The sequence below is a fragment of the Dasypus novemcinctus genome, chromosome 7 (assembly GCF_030445035.2).
Source record: "Dasypus novemcinctus isolate mDasNov1 chromosome 7, mDasNov1.1.hap2, whole genome shotgun sequence".
Classification (NCBI taxonomy): Eukaryota; Metazoa; Chordata; class Mammalia; order Cingulata; family Dasypodidae; genus Dasypus; species Dasypus novemcinctus.
Window position 1 is genome coordinate 38,377,045 of NC_080679.1, and position 24,467 is coordinate 38,401,511.

A 24,467-nucleotide genomic window follows, 5' to 3' on the forward strand; every position below is an offset into this window, starting at 1 on the left:
AGCAAGCTGATGCAACAAAATGATGCAACAAGAGACACAAGAAGAAAAACATAAATGAGAGACACAAAAAAGCAGGGAATAGAGGTGGCTTGAGCAATTAGGCACCTTCCTCCTACATCAGAGGTCCTGGATTCAGTTCCTGGTTTCAGTTCCTGGTGCCTCCTAAAGACACAGCACACAGCAAGTGCAAATAATGAGGGAGTAGGGAGAAAGAAAGAAACAAAATAAATCTTAAAAAAAAAAGGATAGTCTTGAACGAATTGTGCTGGAACAAAAGAATATCCAGATGCATAAAAAAAAAAAAGGACTTGGATCCACCTTACACCATATACAAAAATTTAACTCAAAATGGGTCATAGATTGGAAGGTAAAACCCAAAACTATAAACCTTCTGGAATACATAGGAGAAAAGCTTTGTAACTGTGTGTTAATGCAGTTTTCTTAAATATGAAACAAAGGTGCAATCCATAAAAGAACAACAAATTGATAAATCGGACTTCATCTAAATTGAAAACATCTGCTCTTTCTTCATGAGAACTGTCATAAAAATTAAGAGACAAACTACAGACATGGAGAAAATATGATAAAAGATTTGTATCCAGAATATATAAAGAACTCTCCAAACTCAATAATAAGAAATGAACAACTCAATAAAAACTGGGCAAAAGATTTGAATAGACATGTCTCCAAAGAAGATAGGTGCATGGTAAATAAACACAAAAAGAAATGTTCAACATCATTAGTCATTAGGGAATGCAAATTAAAACCACAAGGAGATACCACTTCAAATCCACTGAAATAAGTAAAATTAAAATGACTGATCATACCAAGTGTTGGCCAGGATGTGGAGGAACGAGAACTCTCACACACCCTTGATGGGAATATAAAATGTCACAACCACTTTAAAAACAGTTTGGCAATTTCTTTAAAAATTAAACATAAGCCTGCCAAATGACCCAGCCATTCTACTCCTAAGTTTTTACTCAAGAGAAAAGAAAACATTTTCCAAAGACTAGTGTGTGAATGTTTATAGTAGCTTTATTAGTAATAGTTAAAAACTGAAAAAGCCCAAATGTCCATCAACAGGTGAATGGATAAACACATTGCAGTATATGTATACAATGGAATGTTACTCAGCAATAAAAAGGAATTGACACGTGAAACAACAAGAATGAATCTCAAAGTAATTATGCTGAGTGAATGAAGCTGGGGAAAAGGGAGTACTTACTGTATGATCCCATTGATTCAAAACTCTAGAAAATGCAGACTAATCTATAGTGACTGAAAGTAGATCAGCAGTTACCTGATGGAGGAAGGGCAAAAGCAGGAGGGGGTACAAAGGCACAAGGAAGCATTTCTGGGTTATGGGTACATTCACGGTTTTGATTGTGGGAATGGTTTCATTGTTTTATTCATATGTTAAAACTTATCCAATTGTACATTTAAAATAAAAGTTTATTGTATTCCAATTATATCTTGGTAAAGCTATGTTTTTGTTGTTTTAGGAGGTGTGGAGGATTGAACCCAGGACCTCTACATGCGAAGCCGGTGCTCAACTACTGAGCTATATCGGCTCCCCAATGAGAGTTGGTCTTTTCATCTGTTTGTGTGTTTTGTTTTGCTTTTTTTTTTAAGATTTATTTATTTATTTCTCTCCCCTCCCCCCCACCCCAGTTGTGCTATTTGCTGCGTCGTCTTTGTCCGTTTCTGTTGTTGTCAGCGGCACGGGAATCTGTGTTTCTTTTGGTTGCATCATCTTGTTGTGTCAGCTCTCCGTGTGTGCGGCACCATTCGCACTCCTTGCGCATGGGGCTCTCCTATGCGGGGGACACCCCTGCGTGGCAGGGCACTCCTTGCGCGCATCAACACTGTGCATGGGCCAGCTCCACACGGGTCAAAGAGGCCCAGGGTTTGAACCTTGGACCTCCCATGTGGTAGGTGGACACCCTATCCATTGGGCCAAGTCCACTTCCCCTAATAAGTTTTTAAAGATTTAAAGCCAATAACGAATGGGAAGATAAAAATGATTTTGACGTTTTCATCTTCTTGGGAGTTCTTAATATTTCATGAAAACCACCATCAATTGGTTTTCATAGGTGTACATTACTTTTAGATAGCCAGAATAATATTTTACATCTTTGTGTGCCCTTCTTACACAACATCTGGTATCCATGCACTAAAAATCATGTTATATAAATGCTGTTCAGCATAAAAAGAAAGAGAATTGAGGAAGGGGAGAGGGCGGGCAGGAGGGATTAAGAAAGAGACAGGCAGAAATATTTGGGGGTGATGGATAAGTTGACTATCTTGATTGTGGCAATGGTTACACAGTGATGCATGTGTCAAAACCAATCAAATTGTATACTTTACATATGTGCAGTTTATTGTATCTCAGTGAAACCTCAATAAATTGTATGTTTAAATGCTTAGCAAAGTTTCTGGTATATGGCAAATGAATAATAAGTGCTGGCTGGATTGGAATGTGTCCTGTGTGATCTTAGGGAGAACAGAAGAACAATTCCCTATTGTGTAAAGTCCAGAGTGTCCTCTGTGGATGCTTGCTCTTGACCTGATGCTTCCACTGCTCGTGACTTAGGAGCCATGGGCCTCCACAGGCATTTTGTGGTGAATTTACCCAAATACCTGATTCCACTGCCTTACTAAGCTCACTCTACTGAGCGAGAAAACAGGCATTTGTCCTTGTGATCAGCACAAATTGTTTTCTCTTGTCATGAGAAAAATGGGAGAGATTAAACAGTGGCATTAATTCTGATTCTGGGTATAAACCTGACTTTGAATATGTAAGGCACCTCTTTTTATTTCTAAAGATCTCTGAAAATGTGATCTTTTCCATATAGATGCAGAGTGCTGCCAAAACATTTTCTTACCTCTCAGTAAAGATTTTCCTTGCCCAAGGAAGTCCTGCAGCCTTGCAAACAGTTGGCTTCAGCCCGCAGTAAGGAATATTGACTTTTACCAAGTTAATTTGTAGGGCAAGGAGAAGGTGAGTATCCACTACCATCAGAAGCAGGAGGGGGAGGAGGCAGTAAAGAAAGACTAGAAGACACAGAAAACGTTTGTTCTTGCCATGAATTTGTACTTCTGAGGAAGACAAGGACCTGGCAAAACATCAAGTTGACTAGGAGGGAGTGCTTCCCAAGGTTTGTCCCATATAGAAAATGATAATATTATAGGGCACACTGGGGTAAACAGAAAAGTGAGCTGTCTGCCATAGGTGGCCAACCTAGTGGTTCTTGCCACCTCACACCCCATCTAGGTATCTAGGTGCTCCAAAGGCCACGGAGCTCAATATCCTAACCACCCTCCCCACCACGCCTAGGTGTACCACTAGAAAAACTCTGGTTTATGTTTTGAGACCATGACTTATTTATCTGTATATCCTCAGAATCTAGCAGAGGGCTGCAGCACTCAAAAATGTGTACTGAATGATAAATTTACATCAAGTAAGTTACTTCTGACTCTGGGAAATAGAGAGTGCAGAATTCAAATAACTGAAGTCCCCAGAATATCGGACAGATCATTCAGAACCAGCTTGATCAGAGGGACCTGATAATGGCTTTCATTTTATCATTTACATAGAATCTTTAAAAAATACTAAAAGCCCACAATAGTATGACACTGGCATGCATTTGCTGCTGGTAGAAATACAAATGCGTGCCACCATGCTGGAAATGTGGACCATGTGCCTTAACATTTCCTACCACTGGATTTCCCTCCCCCCCCTGCCCCGGCCTCATTGTTTGTGCTTGCTGTCTGCTCTCTGTGTCTGTTCATTGCATACTCTCTGTGTCTCCTCGTCTTCTTTTCATGAGACACTGGAAACCAAGCTCAGGACCTCCCATGTGGGAGGGAGGTGCCCAATTGCTTGAGCCACATCCAATCCCTGCTTGTATCTTTTGTTGTGTCTCCTTGTTGTGTCTCTTTGTTACACCATCTTATTGTGTCATCTTGTTTGGTCAGCTCACTGTGCCAACCCATTGCAGCAGCCCATCCCACACATATCATGCCAGCTTGCTGTCTTGCTCATCGTCTTTAGCAGGCACTGGTAGCTGAACTCAGGACCTCCCATATGGTAGGTAGGCACCCAACTATTTGAGCCGCATCTGCTTCCCTCATTGGGCTTTTAGGAATCTTTCCTAAGAAAAAAATGTCAAAAAATGCAAACAAAAATTTATATACAAAATTATTCATCAAGGCATTATTTTGCACAACAATCAAACATTGTTTAAGTAAATTATCATATAATAAAAAATTTTAAAGCTTTTAAAACTTTATTTACAAAGAGTTTTTTTATTCCCCACCCCCTTGTGGCTTGCTTGCTGTCTCCTGTCTGTGTCCATTTGCTGTGTGTTCTGTGGGTCTGTATTTATTTATTTTTTATTTATTCCCACCTCCCCATGGCTTGCTTGTTGTTTTGCTCTCTGTGTCCATTCACTGTTCATCCTTTTGTGTTTTTACTTGGCTCCCCTTTTGTTGCTTCACCTTGCTGAGTCGGCTCTCTGCGGTGCTTGCAGGCCAGCAGCACTCCATGATGTTTGCGAGCCAGGTGGCAGTCCATGGCGTGCAGGCGAGCCTGCCTTCACAAGGAGGCCCCGGAACACGAATCCAGGGCCTCCCATATGGTAGACGGGAGCCCAACTGATTGAGCCACAGCCGCTTTCCAACAAAGAGTTTTGATGACATAGGAAAATGAACATATTATACTTTTAGGTTATAGAAATAGTATACAAAAATGGCAAATTTATTATAATTTCATCTATTCAAAATAATGTACACATACTAATATTAGAAAAATGATCAAATGATCACTGGTAATAAACTTATAAACTAAGCAATTACTATTTTATTTTCTTTACCTTTCTGTATTTTTGAATTTTCTATAATAATAGCACTTTATTTTTACAAGCATAAAATATTACAGTGAAATCACATTTATGGGCCCTATAATGAGATGGTAAATGCTTAAAATAGAAAGTAAAGTATCAAGAAACATAATTGTATATATAGTATGATTACAACTATTTAAGCTTTGTAAAATATACCTCTCTATATTTATAAAGGGAAATGCAAATCTATAATTGTCTCTGGGTAATAAGATTAGGGGAATTCTCATTCTCCTTCCTACTTTTTCTGCATTTTTAAATTTCATACAATGGAAATACATTAATTTTATGATGATAACAACATGAAATTCTCCATTTTCAAAATTCTGAGTTTAACCCTTAGGCAATACTTGGTAGAATTTCCTAAGTAGAAGATTAAGTAAGTCTAAGTTGGGGATCCTATTAGCATGCAAGGAAGAAATCTTTGGCAAAAACACCAGTGAGACTAAAACAGTCTCATTGTAAGCTTGAAAAAGACCCCATTTAACACTATTTTTATCATCTAGTCTGTCATCACTGTTGGTTTGAGAACAGCATTAAACTTTGACATTTCCTATACTATTACAGATAGCAACTTCTCTCTCCATTCCAAACAACTCAGAGCTGAGTTAATTTTAAATTTTAAAACATTTCTATAAATAAGATATTTGTTTAACACACATAAAAATATTGTATCTCTTTTGTGTCTTTTTTTCATCTTCAACATGTTTGGCTGTTTCATTAATTAAGAAGTGGTAGATGTGGTTTACTTGGAATAGTAGCAAAAATGGATACAGCCCTTAGCATATGGCCCAGGAAAATTTCTTTCTGTTGGTCTGTGTGGGCATGAAGTAGCAATATAGTTGATATTTCCTCCTTGGGAGCTAATTTTGCCCCATTTCTGGAATATCTTTCTTCCACTCCACGAATCTGAGAGTTATGGCCACCAAGAAAGCTAACTACCCAAGCACAAGACAGCACTGTCTCTAATTTCATGTTTCTAATAACTCTAGCTATCTGGGAGTGAAAAGAGAAAAGACTCAAGGAAGCAAAATTGAAATCAAAATGCAAAAGCATTCCACTGTAAAATTTATCTCTTTAAGAGATTTGAAAATATTGTTCTCTGCCAGTCATGTTGGATCATAATGGGCAAGGAATTTAAAGACAGAATTACTATCAAACAGCATTTTAGCAATGAATTATCATAAGTTTTAACTGAATACATTCTTAATGCAGTATTTAGTATATAGAGAAGGTATTTATCAAAAAGCTTCCTCCTCCTCTCCCACTTTGACGCCATAATCCCAAGCCACTTTACCATAAACACAAGGTTTTTGGTATACTATGAAATCCTTTGAAACCTATCCAATTACCTATCCCTGTTGCTCTCTACTCATACGTCTCTAATATTTACGTGAAAAATAAACATACATATAGATAAATAAATGTCAAGGGCTTTGGAGTAAAAGGTGATAACTAAAAGAATGAGGGAAACGGACTTTGGCCCAGTGGTTAGGGCGTCCGTCTACCACATGGGAGGCCCGCGGTTCAAATCCCGGGCCTCCTTGACCCGTGTGGAGCTGGCCCATGTGCAGTGCTGATGCACGCAAGGAGTGCCCTGTCACACAGGGGTGTCCCCTGCGTAGGGGAGCCCCGCGCAAGGAGTGCACCCATAAGGAGAGCCGCCCAGCACGAAGGAGGGAGCAGCCTGCCCAGGAATGGCGCCGCCCACACTTCCCGTGCCGCTGACGACAACAGAAGCGGACAAAGAAACAAGACGCAGCAAAGAGACACAGAGAACAGACAACCGGGGGAGGGGAGGGGAATTAAATAAATAAAAATAAATCTTTAAAAAATAAATAAATAAATAAAAAATAAAAGAATGAACATTGTGGCAGAAGTTTATGACTAATATCCTCTTTTTTATGGGGCACAACCGTTGAGCTACATTTCCCAGCCTTCCCTGCAATTAGGAGGGGCCATGTGACTGAGTTCTAGCCAGTGGAGTGTTGGCAGAAGGGATGAGCCTCACTTTCAGATTTGAACAAAAACACTCTCCCCCATGCAGTCCTCTCTCTTTTCCCACCTGCCAATTGCATGGTGAAACCTCCGAGAACGTAAAGAAGAAAGAAGAATCAAGATGGAAGACATTGTGTATGTGACTTTTATCTAATGGAGGGAACCGCTGTAAGACTTATAAGAAACACAGAGTTTTTAAGAGACTTGCCAAAGGGTGGGGCAAAAAAAGATGCTATCAACAAACAAGAGAAAGAAGAGAGCCCAAAAGGTGGGGCATAGGTTAGTATGGCTGGGTACATAGCCCAAGCAGAGCAATGGAGGGATCAGGCAACATCTGTGCGGACAAACTAACAGATAGTAATAATTAAGAGAAACAATGAGAGCAGCCATTGAAGCAAAAGGATAGCAGATTCGGATGGTAATATAAACTATAGATGAAACAAGTTCCAATTTTTGTACATGCCCAGAAAGAAGAAAGGTTGAGATGTGGGTGGCTACATATTTAAACAGATATATGAAACAATCATCTTAGCCAGGAACCACAAGCTTGTTGGAGATATTGTTGGGGTCACATATAAAAATCTTTTTATAGGCCTCATCACAGTGATCAAAGACCATGTCTTAGTCATCTTTATATCTAGTTTCCAGGACCATGCCTGGTACGTAGCGAATCTCAATAAGCAATTTCTTAAAAATATTATGACAATAGAAATAAATGAAAAAGTCTGATGACTGCAATTGGAGTCAAATAGGCATTAAGTGGATTTCTCTGCTATTGTTTAGAATGGCTCTTTGGGTTTAACCCAAACTGCATTTGCTCTATATAAGTGGAAAAGTCATTAATAAATCCTAAGGGTGAATGAAATATGAGTCAGTCCAATTGATATTGGGTCTAACTTTGTGCACAGAACTAGTCTTATTTTCACTAATTAAATTCATTTCTCAAACCAAAAGGAGATGTCCAAAGAGATACTTAATCAGGGATGGAAGTGTGACAAAGAGTCCTTCTACATTTACAGGAATGTATTTATCTATAAGTCACCTTTCTGTGTGCAAAAAGTTAAGGGACATGGTAGTCTCCTAATAGAGGTGACAGATCAGGACAAAGAACACAACCACATTGAGAACCAGTTACATAATACAAAAAGCTTTTGTTAATTATGTCACCTCTCCTGAGGCCTTCCCTTAACTGCTATAAACATCCTGAGGTTGCTAGGAAAACAAGACAAAGTCAGAGCCTGGTCTGACATGGAAATTAAGGAAACTTTATTGATCTCATGATGCCCACACCAAGGACTCAGCTCTGACAAAGATTACATCAGTTATACCCCAGCCCATATCGCAACATCTTTCACAATTCCAACCGAGTTCAGAATCTTCCTTCTATCAGCATTCAGCCTACTTCAGTAATCATTAGTATGACCTTTATAAGGAAAAATGGGAGAAAGTGTCTGCAAATACCCTCTACCTCAATTCACTCTTTTTCATCTTTTGGCGTCTCATTCATTGTTCTTTTCTTTTGGAGGGCTCTTGAACCTACTCATTAACTCTAGAAGAAATTCCCAGCTGGATCTGTATCTTCCATACCCTGGCACTAAATCATATTGTTTCTCCAACATCCAATAAACACTAACTTTACCATAAGTCCTAAGAATACTATCTAAATATACTCCAATCATAAAGGAAAACTGTAAGTAGTAGCTGTTGATTTGGGCTGCCAAAAATCCATACTTCCTTCTTCTGTGAAAAAGTAGTATGGGAACCACACTTCACCTACTTTCTTTTTTTTTTAATTTTATTCATTTTGTGAAAATATTACATTCAAAAAATATGAGGTCCCATTCAACCCCACCACCCCCACCCCATCACTCCCCCCCCAGCAACACTCATTCCCTTCATCATGACACATCCATTGCATTTGGTAAGTACATCTCTGGGCATCTCTGCACCTCATGGTCAATGGTCCACATCATGGCCCGTACTCTCCCCCATTCCATCCAGTGGGCCCTGGGAGGATTTACAATGACCGGTGATTGTCCCTGAAGCACCATCCAGGGCAACTCCAAGTCCCAAAAACACCTCCACATCTCATCTCTTCCTCCCATTCCCCATACCCATCAGCCACCATGGCCACTTTTCCCACACCAATGCCACCTTTTCTCTGTGGACCTTGGATTGGTTCAATCCAGGAGACTCAGAAGAGTTGAGCCCACAACTGGGTTCCAGGAGTGGCTATAAAATCTAGGCTTCGCCCATTAGAACATCCCTGGTCACTGTGATTTGTCCTGTGATGGGTCCATTATCCAATCAAAGTCAAATGAAGATAATCCTGGACATTTGCTAGAGCATCTGAGAGATGGGCCTCCCATCTTGCTACCATGAAAGGAGAGTTTGCCTGAGAATGGACCCAACAAAAAGAAAGTAAACTGATAGCTGTAGAAAAAGAACCTGGTGATATCTACTCTTGGGCTTCCTCGGTAAGTAAATCAGTAAGTTCTCCCTCTTCCTTAGTCCATTTTGAGTTGGGTTTTCTGTAATTATCACTAAAAATGTTTTGACATAAAGAGACTTTAAAAGATTCTAAGACATAGGGAGATGTAGAATGTCACTAAGGATTAGAGAAAGATTTAGAAGGTATAAAGGAACTAGGATAAAAGTAAGGTATTTACGAACTGTCAACTCTGGGTGCCCTGTATAGCTTATGCCAATTCCTTCTGCATATTTACTTTTAACCCTAACCCATCAAATTAACCAGGGATAATTGAGACTAGAAAGACTAAGGAAACAATGCACTAATAATGAGTAGTACCCTTTAATTTAACCTTTTTTAATGAATTTAAAATAGCTATGGATATTTACTCAATTTCTTGGCCTTCCATTCCACCATATTACAAACTCCGAAGTAAAGCTTTCAGTAAAAATGGTGTTAGCTGAAAGCTTGCTGAGGCATCTATCATTACTCAGGAAACAGCCATCATCTGATTCCTGACTGTTCTACACCCATCTGTTTTGCTGACTCATGGTCCTCACTCAATCTGAGGTCTTCCTAACAGGCTACTTGGCATTTTTAGCCTTAAATCTCAGGTTGTTTCCTTCTTCCTTGTCAACCCCAGCACCCCATCATCCATGTCACCTAGTGACTATCTAATCTGTAAATTTTCCACTATTTGATTGTAGAATCTGCCCCAGAAATAGTTGCTAGTCATGGAATATCCTAAGACCCAACTTGAACTGAAGCTATGCTAACAAAGTCCTTGGCACCTTCTCTTGTAGGCTGTAAAGTTATTTACAATAGTCATCCCTGGATCTCTGATATTTGCTCTATCTTCATTTCCATGGTAGAGATGAAAAATAACTAGAAAATCAAAACTGGAAATAATGTTCATGAACCGATGTCAACATTCAAAAATGCAATCTATAAATGTTCAGTCCAGATATGAAGCACAATAGTCATATAAGCAAAATTTACCTATGTGCCCAATTTGGAAATTTTCCTTTTTAATATTTCCTCCATCACCCATTAAGTTTTCATTACAATTCCCAGGAGTCTACAGTCTCCTGGGCTGCTCTCTATGGTTTACTTTTATCACCTTTTCTACTCCCTAGTCCCATTCTTTATCTGCCCAGTGTCCTAATCTCTGTAGACCCTGTTCTCTGTTTTCCAAATTAGAATGTAGATGAATTCTTTTGCTATACAACTGCATCTTAATATGGGTTTTTTAAAGAAAATGCCTTAATCTAAATGAATGAGAATTTTAGGCAAGATGGAAAACTGATGGAGAAGTCATTTGAGGACAAAGATGCCATGCCATTTCCTGCTTGCTCCTTAGATCAAAGCCTAAAAGTGCCAGAACATTTCACTTGCCTCATCTTTACCCTTCAGGCAGTTTTATCAAGATCAAGCTGGAGAAGAAACAACCTTAAGGGAATGGCGTCATCCACCGTCTTTGCAGAATTACCTCTTCCTGACCACAGATTAGAACTATAACTTTGTAGAGATTTTTTAAAATGTTGATTTCAGTTTGCATTAGAAAGATTATTATACCTTACTTTTTTAGCAAGAAGAAAATACAGGTGTCTAAGCCAAGACAAAGCCTTTAAAGACTCTGTCCTTGCCAAAGCCCAAGGCCACAGGCCCTGCAAGAAGCAGCCACAGTTCTATCTCTCTCCACTCTCCATTTCTAAATCCCTTGATGTTGTATGTCTACCCTCTGGCTCCCACATGGAGCCTCACTCTCTTTTCACAGTCTCCTCAGATTCCCTGTTCAGGAGGACTCCCAGCTTTGATCGCCATTTCCCCACAGGACACTGCCTCAAGGTAGTTTGCTCCCTTTGGATTCAAGCTCTGTAGCTTCTCCAAGAAGTCCCACCTTGCCAAAAATTTACAGAGCTAAGAAAAACACTAGCATATACTAGTGAGCCATACTCATATTCTTCAGAAAGCAAAAACTATTTCAATGACTTTCCTGTCTTTCAATTGAAAACCAGAACAACATTAAAACCACAAAACTTCAGGTTAAACTAAAAGACAGCCCACATGATTAATGCAATTACAGAATTCATTTTTAAATGAAATATTTCACTTTAAAATAAACTTAGTAACTTATATTGGGTTTAAAATTTTGCCAGTACAGGATCCTCAGAACCTCGTCAAATGAATGAAATAAGACTTTTAGTTGTAATTCACACACATCCACCCATTCCAGAGCCCCCTATTTCTCTTACCTGGTCTGTTACTTCTTTTCTTTTTTTCACAGTACTTATCCCTTTCAGAAATATATCATGATGTAATTATTTATTTTTATTAGTAATTATCTCCCTCTTGCTAGAATGGGAGCTCATAAGGAATAAGACTCTTTGTCTGTCTTGTTCCCTGATGTATCCTCAGCACCTAGAACAACATTCTGGCACATTAAGGTACTGAATTAGAATCTATTGATTGAAAAACTGAATGACTTAGCACATCAATTCTAAGTCTATGAAAAGGGCTTGCAAGGTTTGTTTTCTTCCATTTCCCCTATTACTTTTTTTCACATTAATTCACAAATTCCCTTTTGTTGCTAAAGTTCAGATTATCACAAATCATTGAAACCTGAACTTGTATTCTAACTTTATTCTCCCTCCTAATAATTTAAAGGAGGGTTGATGTCTTAGTAGAAAGATATTTCATTCTTGACATTAACACCCAATAAAGGCAATAATAGTAACATGACTTTTGTGATTCTTTCCGTCTACTCACGTATATACACACAAAATACCACCAAAATTTTATGAGATGAAACAAACAAATTGCCTCAACTCTGAGAGTCTTTGGAATCTAACTTTATAAATATGCTTTGTTAAGATACAATTTTAATATCAAGCTCTTTTGGTCTTGAATTACAATGTGGTTTGGGATCTGTGCTATACATGAGGCTTACCATATATACATCCTTTTAGAAATGTATTTTTTAAAACTCAAAATAGGGATCTAAAATGGACTTATTGTAGGATTACAAAACTATCTAACAATAATCCATAGAGAATAAAACATATGCCCATGGAATTTCAAAAATAAGCTTGAAGGACCATTTTTAGTCTTACTTAGAAAACAGAAAATTTGTTGGTGCTAAAAAAGACAAAGGAAACATAACTAAAACCTACTAAACTATAAACAGAAGAGATTATGTGGGCAAAAACTTCCTCCAGGAATATCAAAACACCAGGATGACAAGGGATTCTTTGAGGCTTGAGAAATGCATGTATGGGCAAAGGAAAGCATGTACAACTTTATACAATAAATTGTAAACTTCCTAAAGTCATTAGCACTAAGATGTGATATACACTAAAAAAGCTGATTTTAAAAAGTATAAATTAAATTCATAGGTTATAGGATCCTGAACTTTAATTCAATTCAATGACACTGAGTTTCTAGTATGTGCTAGTCACTGCACAGGGCACCAGGTTACTGAGGCAAATGGGATAGACACCTCTCCTGTCCTCATGTAGCCTAAAGTCTGGAAGGAATATAAACATTAAGCAAACAATTAGAAATGTAGTGAGTGTGCTACAAAAGTATAAAAGAAGTAAATTTATCCTGGTCTCAATTAGTCTGGGAAATTAAGTACTGAATCCTTTGTCCTTCCTTTCCTATAGCAAGGAAAGCAGAATCAAAAGTCTGCAGGGGTAATAGCCAAAAAGTGATTCAATTTATACACTAGAACTGCCACAAATCTCAAAATTTGACAGCATAATAGAGTTATTAGGGCTGAAAAAAAATGATACAGACATGGAATAGGAAATGAGAAATACAACATTTGAGAATGGGAATGAGAATCCACAGAATGAGGGTAAGAGGAGATGCCTGGATGACAGTAGTCCCCAGTTAGAGGGAAATTGGCCCAGATAGGAAAAGGTCAGAAAGTTCCAGAAGAGATTTTTGTCAAGAAGATGACATGATAGAAGACCTAACATATCCAAACATACTAAAAAGAGATTTAGACAACTAGGGGAATTTGGCCTTGAATTAGTGATACATTCATTTTACATATGAAGAAACTTAAAAGCAAGATAATTGTTAAACCAAGGGAAAACAAATTTGGGAAGAAAAGCAAGAGTAATAAGATAATATGAGCTATTAATAGCATTCTATAGCAATCATATGAACTCTGAGCATTAACCTGGCGAAAATTTCAATTTAAAGGTATATAGAAAGAGTGTGTATGGGGGGGGGGAGGTGTGAAACAGCCAAATTCTCACCTGCCAGATTATCTTCCATTATAGTAAATCAGTAGATTATATATAATCACCCCTAAAGGAAAAATAGTAATATAAGCATGCTACTTAGAAATATGAAAGTATTACATATTTTTATATATTAAATACCAAAAGAAATATCTAAAAGAGTTGAACATACTTGCTTCAGGAAAAGGGGAATTGGAGAAAAGATAAAACTTGGCATAGAGATGGCAATTTTTCATTAGAAATCTTGTAGATCAATTCTCTAATCATTATATGCTACTCCCATTCTGAAGAACCATTTTCTATAAAATTATCATTATATGCTACTCTCATTTCTATAAAATTTAACGGTTTGAGTCTCCCAAATGTCTAGTTTGTTGTTAATGTCCAATAGATGAATAGACATGCTGATCAACTTGCACATTTAAGAAACACATTTAATTCAATCTCCATGTCAGCAGGGTTCAAATGTTTAAGATGATCAGCAGTCTGCTCAAAAATTCTTTCAGCAACAGTTGTGAGGGAAATGCTTCCCACTCTTTTCTATAAGTTCTTATTGGTTACAGGCCAATTAATATGCATTTCTTTACTGGACATTGTATGTTCTCCCATGGCCCACTGGGTGGACTGTGGGAGAGTGTGGGCTATGATGTGGACCATTGACCATGAGGTGCAGCAGTGCTCAGACATGTATTCACTAAATGCAATGAATGTCTCATGATGATGGAGGAGGTTGTTGTTATGGGGGGAAGAGTGGGGTGAGGAGGTTGGGGAGTATATGAGGACCTCATATTTTTTAATGTAATATTAAAAAAAATAAAGACAAAAAAATGTATTTCTTTCATTCCAGTCTAGAATTGATCCAGTTGTTTTATTCTCTCAAAATACAGATTAAAGGAGTCAATTATTTAACTTCTACACTGTATCAGTTAGCATTTTGTTCAGCTATAAATAGCTCTGACATAGGCCTCATTTTCTCATCCAAAGGTAGATGACTGCTGGTGTTGGCCCAGCTCATTGTGGTCAGTGTTGGTGTTTCTGTGAGTCTCTTGGCCTTTCCCTCATGGTTACAAGATGGCTACCACATTTTCAAACATCATGTCAAATTCAAGGCAGCAGGAAAGAGATCTAACCACATCTCTCCCCTTCTAAATAAACTTCTGTTTACATCTTATTTACTAAAACTGGGTCACAGGGCCACCCCTAGGTGAGGGGGAGGGAGACTGGAAAAGTAAAGAACAGTATTATTCCACAACTTGCTTCTTAGACCACAGAACTCACTTGGGAGTCCATCTTGCTTGAGAGTGAGCTCATCAAGCCCCCTGAACAAAATTAGGGTTTCATTAGCAAAGAAGGAAGGAGTAGAGTTAGGAAGGCTAGTAGTATCTCCCACACATTCCCAGCCCTGATTCCCCAAACAATTTGTCTTAGTTTTCTAGTTGCTAAAACAAATACCATACAATGGATTGGCTTAAACAATGGGTGTTTATTGGCTAATGGTTTGGAAGCTAGTAGAAGTCCCAAATCAGCAAGGTGATGCTTCCTCCCTGAAGCTGTAGCGTTCTGGGGCTGGCTGCCACCAATCCTTAGTCCTTAGCTTTTCCATCATATGGCAATGTACATGACAGTGTCTTCTTTCTCTTCTGGCTTCTGTTGATTTCCAGACTCTGGCTGCTCCCTGTGGCTTTACTTTCTGTGTCCAATTTTCTTTGCTTATAAAGACTTAAGCCACATTGGAATATGGCTCACCGTCTTTCAGTTTGGGCACACTTTAGTAATAGCATCTTCAAAGATTCCATTTACAAATGGGCTCACACCCACAGGACCAAGAGTTGAAAACTGAACATGCCTTTTGTAAGGGACATGATTCAATGCCCAAAATTGGTTATAGTCCAGAAGTCCCAAGAACAGCTTCTCATTCAATTTGATATAAAACTCTACCACTAACTAAATTCCTTTTTATTAGTCAGTTCCAAACATATGCATGGTTCAATAAATAGCCAAGACTGGCACCTGAAGTTGTTTTCTGAGAGATGGTTGCTTGGATTGGTCAATAAACTTCAGCCTCCAGAGCGAATTAAGGAATTATGGAGGTCTACCATCCTTAATTGAATTATGAGAATGAAGTGCCCTCAAGGTAGATGCACATTAAGTTCTTCTTATCCGTTAAGGCCAGAGTACTTTAGGCAATTTTCATGATTCAAAATCAACTTTAGGAAGGGACCACACTGGTAAAGAAAAGTCATGACTGTCAGAATAATTCTGTACTCATAACATGTGTCATAGAAATACTTGGAGTTTGCAGTTTATTTATCATTGTGCCTGTCACAGAAAGTCCAGAGAGACTTTTGAAGCTAATTTGTGGCAAGTGCATTATTTCATATTGTCTGAAAATCAGTTTTACTATTCTAGCAAACTACCCAATAATAAAAGCTGCAATGGTCCAAATATCATCTGCCATGTTTACAGTTATGCAGAACTGCACAGTTATTCTAGTGACTAATATTTTTTCATGTCTTTAGGCTATTGGAGGAAACTCAAGCCATGGGAGAAAATGAGTTGCATAGGAAGAACAGAAGGAGTAAGAAAGGGAAAGAGGTAAGAAATAAGCAATCTCAACGGCACCTTTGTATACTGACCTGTCAGAGGAAGAGCAGAAACTGAACACCACATAGTTCCAGCTCACTAGTAAGCTTTTTCACTGTGTCCAGTATCATTTTTATCCTGCCTATTTATTTCAATGACTTTATTTTCAATCTCACAATTTGTTTTTTTTCCTAGTCTATCAGTTCTTAGTCATGTCTACTTATATCTGTTTTATGACTTCTTGTCCTTCTTTATCTCTTTGAAGAGCTGAAACATATTTTTTTAGTCATTTGATAATGTTCTATTACTTTGCATTTCATCAAGAGTGAGTTCAGGGAAGCAGATGTGGCTCAAGCAATTGGGCACCTACCTACCACATGAGAGATCCTGGGTTCGGTTCCTGGAGCCTCATAAAGAAGATGAGCAAGACAGTAAACTGGCCCAATGGGCTGGCATGGCAAGCAGACACAACAAGATGACACAATGAAAAGACACGGGAGACACAACAAGCAGGGAGTGGAGGTGGCTCAAGCAATTGGGCACCTACCTCCCACAGAGGAGGTCCTGGGTTTGGTTCCTGGTGCCTCCTAAAAAAAAGATGAGCACAGAGAGCAGACAGTGAGTGCAAACAACAAGGGTGTGTGTGTGTGGGGGGGGGGAATAAGTAAAAAAAAATAAATCTTTTTTTAAAAAGTGAGTTCATCTCCTGATTGATGATTTTGTTATCTATATATGGTACTTTTTCTAATGGTGATATTTTACCTGGGTTCGTAGGTTCATCCTGAGTGGGGTTGGGGTTTTTGCTATTGTTTTATGTTATGCTGTTTTCTCTCTGTGTGCTCCTGCCTCTTTATCTATAAGTTTGGCAGTTGCCTCCACCCAGTCCCTAGGGAGACAGCCCCCTCCAGAAGTCTAGAACCAGGTCTAACATTGGAGGTACAGTATTGCAAGCCCAGGGTAATTTGGGAGCTATTGTAAATGTAGTTACTGAGCCAAACAGATCCTGCTGCTTGTTCTACTTCCTTCTGTCCCCCACAGGGATTTGGCTTTATAAAGCCAGTTTCTAGCAGTGGTCAGAGCTGTTGCAACCTCCTTTCATGGGCAGGGCAGGCCCAACTAGCCTTTGGTTTTACACGGTGTGCTGGCTCTGGTCCCCACCACATGTGGGCTACTTTGGTTCTTGTTACCCTGTAGGAGTTAAACTCCTCACTCTGCCTATTTCTGGACCTATAGCACAGCAGGCCTGTGCTGCAGTCCTGGCTCACTGCTGAGTGTTTCCTTTCTTTCTCTGCCCATGAAAAAATGTTTAGTTTTCTTATTTTCAGTGTTATGTCTTTTAAGTTTAGAACAGAGGGGCAAAATGTAAGGATGAACTCACAGTATCACTTGATGGGGAAGTCTGGAAACAAAATAAAGAAGGGTATAGCTATAGATAAATCTGCAGATCAGGGGTCAGAATTTGAAGAACATCCGAGTTTTGCTTCAGGATAGCCCTGCTTCTCAGAAATGATCCAGCCAAAGTCAGCAGGTATGTCAGCTGAGGAATAAATGATGCTGTAAGACTATAAAATCCTAAAACAGACATTCGAAAGAGGAAGTTGGAAAAAGAGAAAAGCATTGCCAGGATGCCAGTCGTTCCATGCAGTTGTCTGGAATCCATTCCTCTTAATCCCCATCACCTTACACTAAGTTGGAAGAAATACAATCAAGAGATTGTGATACTAAATTCCAAATTTCATTGAAAAACCCACCACTCATGCATACTGTCCCCAATTATTGCATGATTCAGAAATTTTCATTGAAGTTCTTACCAATCCTCAGGGTTTTCTAAAGTTCTTTTCTTTCTATTGGTATTTCATTCTCATATTTAAATTTCCTTAAGTTGCTTTATATGTATCCTATATGCCTGGTGCCCCAGTGCTGAACTGAGTTTGAGCCCTATTTAAGAGTACAGGTTCTGCTCTCTTGAGACCATGGTCCACCTATCTATAAGAGGCATCTCCAAGCACATAATGTTCCCAGCCTTTTATTTCCCATAGTCCCAATTTCCTGCTCTTCTCTCTTTATTTCTCTGTCTCCCACATGATACTATGTTTGTTTTTTTAAGTTCTATGCTGTCATTTATTCTGAAGACACCACTACTGTTTTATACTCTGAAATTATTTAGTTCTAACAATCCTCCTTCATAGGTGTATTAGTCAGCCACAGGGGTGCTGATGCAAAATACCAGAAACCAGAAGGTATTTGGGGTAGAAGCTTACAGCCACAAGGCTCTAAAGAGTCCAACTCAGGATACCATAAGTGGTACCTTCTCACCCAGAGTCTGTTGCCACAAGGTGGTGGGTGATATCTGTGAGGGTTCAGTCTTCCTCCTCCTCCCAAAGCTCCATGGCCCCAGCTTCTTCCAATCTTAACCACAGCTGGGACAAGTCTTCTTTCTCTCCCAGGGCTGGTTTCTTTCCAGGCTCAACTGCTCTGCTTGCTCCACATGGCCAGCTGTAAACTGTCAGGCAAATGGCTCGTCTCTCTTCCCAGGATCTCGGCTGTGAGTAATGGAGCCTTCTCTCTTTCCTCACGGATCTGCTTCTATGTGTACTTACTTTCTGGGGCTCCAATATCAGAACTCCAACTTTCTCCTCTGCATGTCATTTTCTCTATGAGTCCCCACCCACCAAGGGGACTCAACATCCTAGTGACATGACCCAATCAAAGCCTTAATCATTATTTAATCAAGTAAAACCTCTGAATCCAATACAATCTAATATGCCCAGAGGAACAGAACAATTTATAAACATAATCCAATATCAATTTTTGGAATTCACATATATCAAACTGCTATACTCAGCCTCTGCATTTGTACCAGCTGGAAAATTATTCTATCAACACATTCTGAACTGGAATTACTGCTGGTGATGTTTCTCAAACCTTTGGTGGTGGAAGAAAAAGCAATATATCTTCTCCCATGTGTTTTCTAACTGTCTTTCTGGCCAACAGAAATATCACTTTCTCTACGTACTTTTCTGCAGCAGCAAAACTTAAATTCTTATTCTTGTGTTCCAATTTCATTTTCCTCAAGGGAATCTCTATCTCTTTCAGGCAGATTCATTTTTTTCCCTCAAACTTGCACCTGTTTCCTAAGTTAGCTCCTTTCTTTCACTATAGCATGTAGGCTTATACTGTTTTTCTAATCAAAGTCATTCTTCCCTTTATTTCCTCTTTCTACTTGATTTCAATAAAATGATCTATTTTTAAAGTCAGTCCAATTCTTCTCTACACTTCAGACTGCTGCTTCCAAAGCATGCATTTTCTGATTTCATATCAGCTTTTGAACCCTTCATTATCTATAGTTTTTCTTCTTTATTATCTACAGTTTTTCCTCTACCTCTGAGCAAGGATGATTGCTAAAGCCAGAGCGTTCTGGGACTATAGTCTCTGGTATTTTCCAAGAAGATGCCACATCCCAGTATAAAAAGGATCTTGCTAATAAAAAGCCATATATATATATATATATAAAGGATATATATATATCCTTACAAACTTGCGGTAAATAGACTTTCTCAAATAAGGTAATAAAAGCAAAAGAGAGGGGATCAGATGCTGCTCAAGTGGTTGTATGCCTGCCTCCCATGATCCCTGTTATCTCCTAACAACAAAACAAACAAACAAAGGAGAAAACCAACTCTCATTGGGGAGCAGATGTTGCTAGGTGGCTGAGTGCCTGCGTCTGGTGAACGAGGTGGTCCTGGGTTCAATCCCCCGTACCTCCTTAAAAAAAGCAAAAGAGAGAAGACTAATCAACTTGGCTTAAATTTAAATTCAAATTAAGAATCTAAATTTTGGTTAAAATTTTAGGGCTATATGACTAAAGACTCCATGAAGGGAGCTAATAAAAAGTATCTGATTGGGAGAAAGCATTTGCGAGATACTTTAAAAAGTTTATCCTACAGATAAAAACAAAACAACAAACAATACAATAGAAATGCAAACAGAAGCTATAAACAGAGGATTCACAGAAGAGAAAATACAAATGGCCAATAAACATATGAAAGGATGCTCAATCTTACTGGAAATCAGGGAAATGCAAATTAAAACAATAATGACACAGACATATTGTTTCCTTTAGATTGGCAAAAACGTTGATTTTGCTTCTGCGTTTTTGCAGGGTTCTGAGGACTTGGGTACTCTTAGACACTGCTAATGCGAGTACAAATTGGTTCAATCAATTTGCACATTCCCTACAACCCAGCTGTTCCACATATGGATTTCTCTCTGACAGCAACTCACCCAGAGGAGTAAGGACACACATAAGTGAAGGTTCTGTACAGCACTTTTTTTTTTTTAAAGAAGCTTTAGATTACATAAATGTTACATCAAAAATATAGGGGATTCCTATATATCCTCCCCCTTCCCCCTCCCCCCTCCCCCACTTTCCCCATTACCATCTTTCATTAGCGTGGTACATTTGTTACAACTGAATGCATACTGAAGCATTGCTGCTAACCACCGTCTATAGTTTATGTTATGTTTACACTTTATACCACACAATTTTATAAGCTTTGACAAAACGGACAATGGCCCTTAGCCATCACTGCAACATCAGGCAGGGCTAGGTTCTTGGCTTATTTCGTAAAGAATTTAAGGACATGCCACAGGTAGGCAAGGGAGTAAAATGTTTATTAAGATACAAGAAAAGAAAAACAGTACTGGATCTGACCCACAGATTGCTGGCATGCTTGTAGGGCCCCAGGTCAGGCCTTTCTAAAGCCTTTCCTCCTCCCCCTTCATAACGCTGGGGCGGGCCCCCAGCTGTTTGCTGCTCTGATTGGTTGCCCTGCCTGTTAGCAATCAGGGGCCGAGGGTGGGGCCTTTTGTTTGAAGTTGCACAGCCAGCTAAGTGGTAGAGCTAAATTTGAGCCTAGGCAATTTGGCTCTCGCCTCTCCCAAACTACTCGGTCCCAATGCCTGAAATACAGCATTGGGGTAATGGGTTAGTACTCTAAGGGGACTTCACATTAGCTTTATCTGTGAGTTTCTGGTTTGAGGGAAGAAGAAATTATTGCGGAATCACTTATATAATTAAAAACTAATTTTTAATTTAAAAAGTAGTTACTGATTTCTTAGAATCATTTCGAAAAGGAAAGAAATGAATGATCAATAGGAAGGGAGGGAGGGAGGAAAAGGGAAAGAAGGAAGAAAAAGGGAAGGAAGGGAGGGACGGAGGAAGAAAGAGAACTAGGAGACCATAGAAGGATTTTCACCCTTCTTCATCCATTTAGTAAAGAATTTCACAATGCTGTGGCTTGCAGGACACCCAGGTCGAAGTCCAAGGTAATATCAATAGTTATGTCTGCTGAGGCTGAGAAAAAAATGGAGATAAAAAGGAAAGCAAAACCTTGGGATTGTGAATGTCATCCTCCTGTCCGCCAATGCTAGCACCACCTGTGCAAAATTTCTACAAAGAAACTCTGTCAGTTTTGCCCTTGAAATTAATTCCTAACCCATGACTCTCAGCGCTGCAGTCATTTCTACTGGTTGGCTCCGCTGGGGAGGAAAAACAGTCCCAAATTAAACTACAATTAAGGCAAGGAGGGAAAGGAAAGTTTTTCTTAGTTCCTAGAAAGCATCCATCACACCCCAAGGGGACAGCAGAGAAGGTCTTGGGGCACAGTGGCCCTATTTTATCACTCCAGCTGTGTGGGAAATCAGTTTTCCTAAAAAGCCAATCAAAGATGGAATATCCTACAAAAATGAGGGGCCAAAAAAGAAAATTTGTCATGAGGAACCAGTGTTTAACCTTTCTCTCAGTACAGAGAAAGTTCCAGTACCTAGCACTGTTACTTACCTGTGTTCTTGGACTTGGCCCATCCACTGTCAGTGTGGTCAACCTCTTTGGGGGTGCAGCCGGAGCTGATGGAAGTGAGATTTGAGCTCCCCCATGTGGCAGAAGAGTTGTACTAACCTGGCCTGGGGTGAATGGGGTTTTGCAGACCAATTCTCAGGTCTATTCAGTTCACTTACCTTCTTTTGAAGAATGTGTACAATTGTGTTTTCTGAAACAACATCTTTTTGTGATGACAGTTCTTGTGCTATAACATTTAATATGATTATGAGTGGAGTTAGCTCAGAATTTTTTTGGTCAATAATAGTGAAATCCACTTACTCCTAAGTTTTTGCCAATGCACATAACACTTTGTATATGAACTCATTTTTGAGCAAGTTTTTGTGTGTTACAACTAATTTAGTACCCAATTTTCCAAATATTCTATGACCAAGGAGAAAAACAATTCTAGTATCATTTACTCTAATGTAGTACTTAAAATAGGACACCTAGTCCTATAAGAATAAAATAAATCTTTTTGGGTTTGATATACACTCCCCCCCCCCCCACACACACACACACACAATAACACAAAGCACTGAGCCTCTTTGCCAAAACTTGCAGGATCTCCTTTCCCCTCTGTCTCGGGAACTCTTTCCAGATATAGAACACACCTTGATGTGGCAACTCTTGCTGCAGCAGCAGATTTTCTTATTCTTAAAAAAATGTTCTTTCTCTTAGAGTGTAAAAGGACCAAAATTAAAAAGCACACCACAAATGGGGAAATACTTCAGCAACTATGAGGAAGCACTTGTATGAAACTATAAGAAAAAGGATATAAAGAAATTTATATTAAAAGAATAAAAAGATGAAACACTTATGGGTGACAAAATTAGAAATACTTCATCCCTAAAGAAATAAAAGAAATCCAAAATAAAACAAGATACTGTTTCTTGTATATTATAGTAACAAAGATGTTTAAAATGCTAAAAGTTTCCATGTACAGTAAAATAGACACAGGACAATTTGCTTTTAAAAAACAGTTTGGAAAAATATCAAGAGAAGCCTTGAAAATATTCATATCTTTTGACTTCTAGGATTTATGGTAAAATATAATACAAAGTAAGGGGAAAGCTTTATGCACAAAAATGCTTATTGAAATATACAGATAATATTCAATATTATTATAGTCAATATTAAAAGATTGATAATTACCATAATTTAGCCTACTGGCTCTCATTCCTGGCTCCACATTAAAATCATTGGGGAGCCTTATTTTTACAATAAAGATACCTAGGCCTCACACTAGAACAAATGAATCAAAATCTCTGGGTATGGGACCTGGGCAAGTGTATTTTTTTTAAAACCCTCTGAGTGATTCTTATGTACAGCCAGGGTTAAAAACCACTAGGATATGTAAATTATGACAGACTTATTACATTATATAACAATCAATAAAAATATGCTTTCAGAATTTTTAAAAACTTGAATCAGTTATAAACTTGCCAGAAAGTTACAGGATTAGAAGAAAAAAAAACAAAAACACCCCATATACCCCCCATTCAGAGACTCCATTCAATTTTAGCCTATTGTTCCAAAAACACCCTTTTCAGCAAAGGATTTCATCTAAGATCTTACATAGACCCCAGTTGTCATGACTCTCTAGGCCTTCAATCTGGAGCATATCCTCAGTCTTTCCTTGATTTTCATGACTTTGACATGTTTTTAAGATTATAGAACAATCATTTTGTAGAATGTCCTTCAATGAGGATGTGTCAGTGGTCTATAAGACTACCCCAGTTTTCAGTTTTCAAAGGACTCAGACTATGGACTCAAAGCTGTGATTTATTACAGTGAAAAGATACAAAGTAAGATCATCAGAGGGATAAGGGATATAAGGCAAAGTCCAGGAGAAACTAAGCACATACTTTCAAAAATTCTGTCCTAGTGGACTCAGACAGAACATGCTTAATTCCTCAGCAACAAGTTGTGATAGCACATGTGAAATGTCTACCAAGGTGCTCATTAGAGAGCCAGTTCCATGGTTCTTACTGAAGGCTGGTCATGTAAACACCCTCTGCCTAGCACATAGCAAAATCCCAGCCTACCAGAAGAAAAGGAGACATTCAGCATAAGCCACATTGTGTACATAAACAGTTTAGGCACAATGAACCACTCTTATAAATTAATAGGGTAGGAATGTTCCCCAAATTCCCAGGTGGCAGCCAAGGTCTAACTTTGAAAGCAGAGGAATTCTAGTGTATACTTTGCATCATGAGGTTCACACCAATCCAACACAGGATTAACTCTTTCATTTCTCCCCATAATTGCACTCTTCTCCAACAATGAGAAATTTGGCCCACATTATCCCAATCCCTTATAAAAAGCCAAGCTTGCAAACCCTCAGATTGCCAACCCAGTCCCTCAGTCAAAACCCTCAT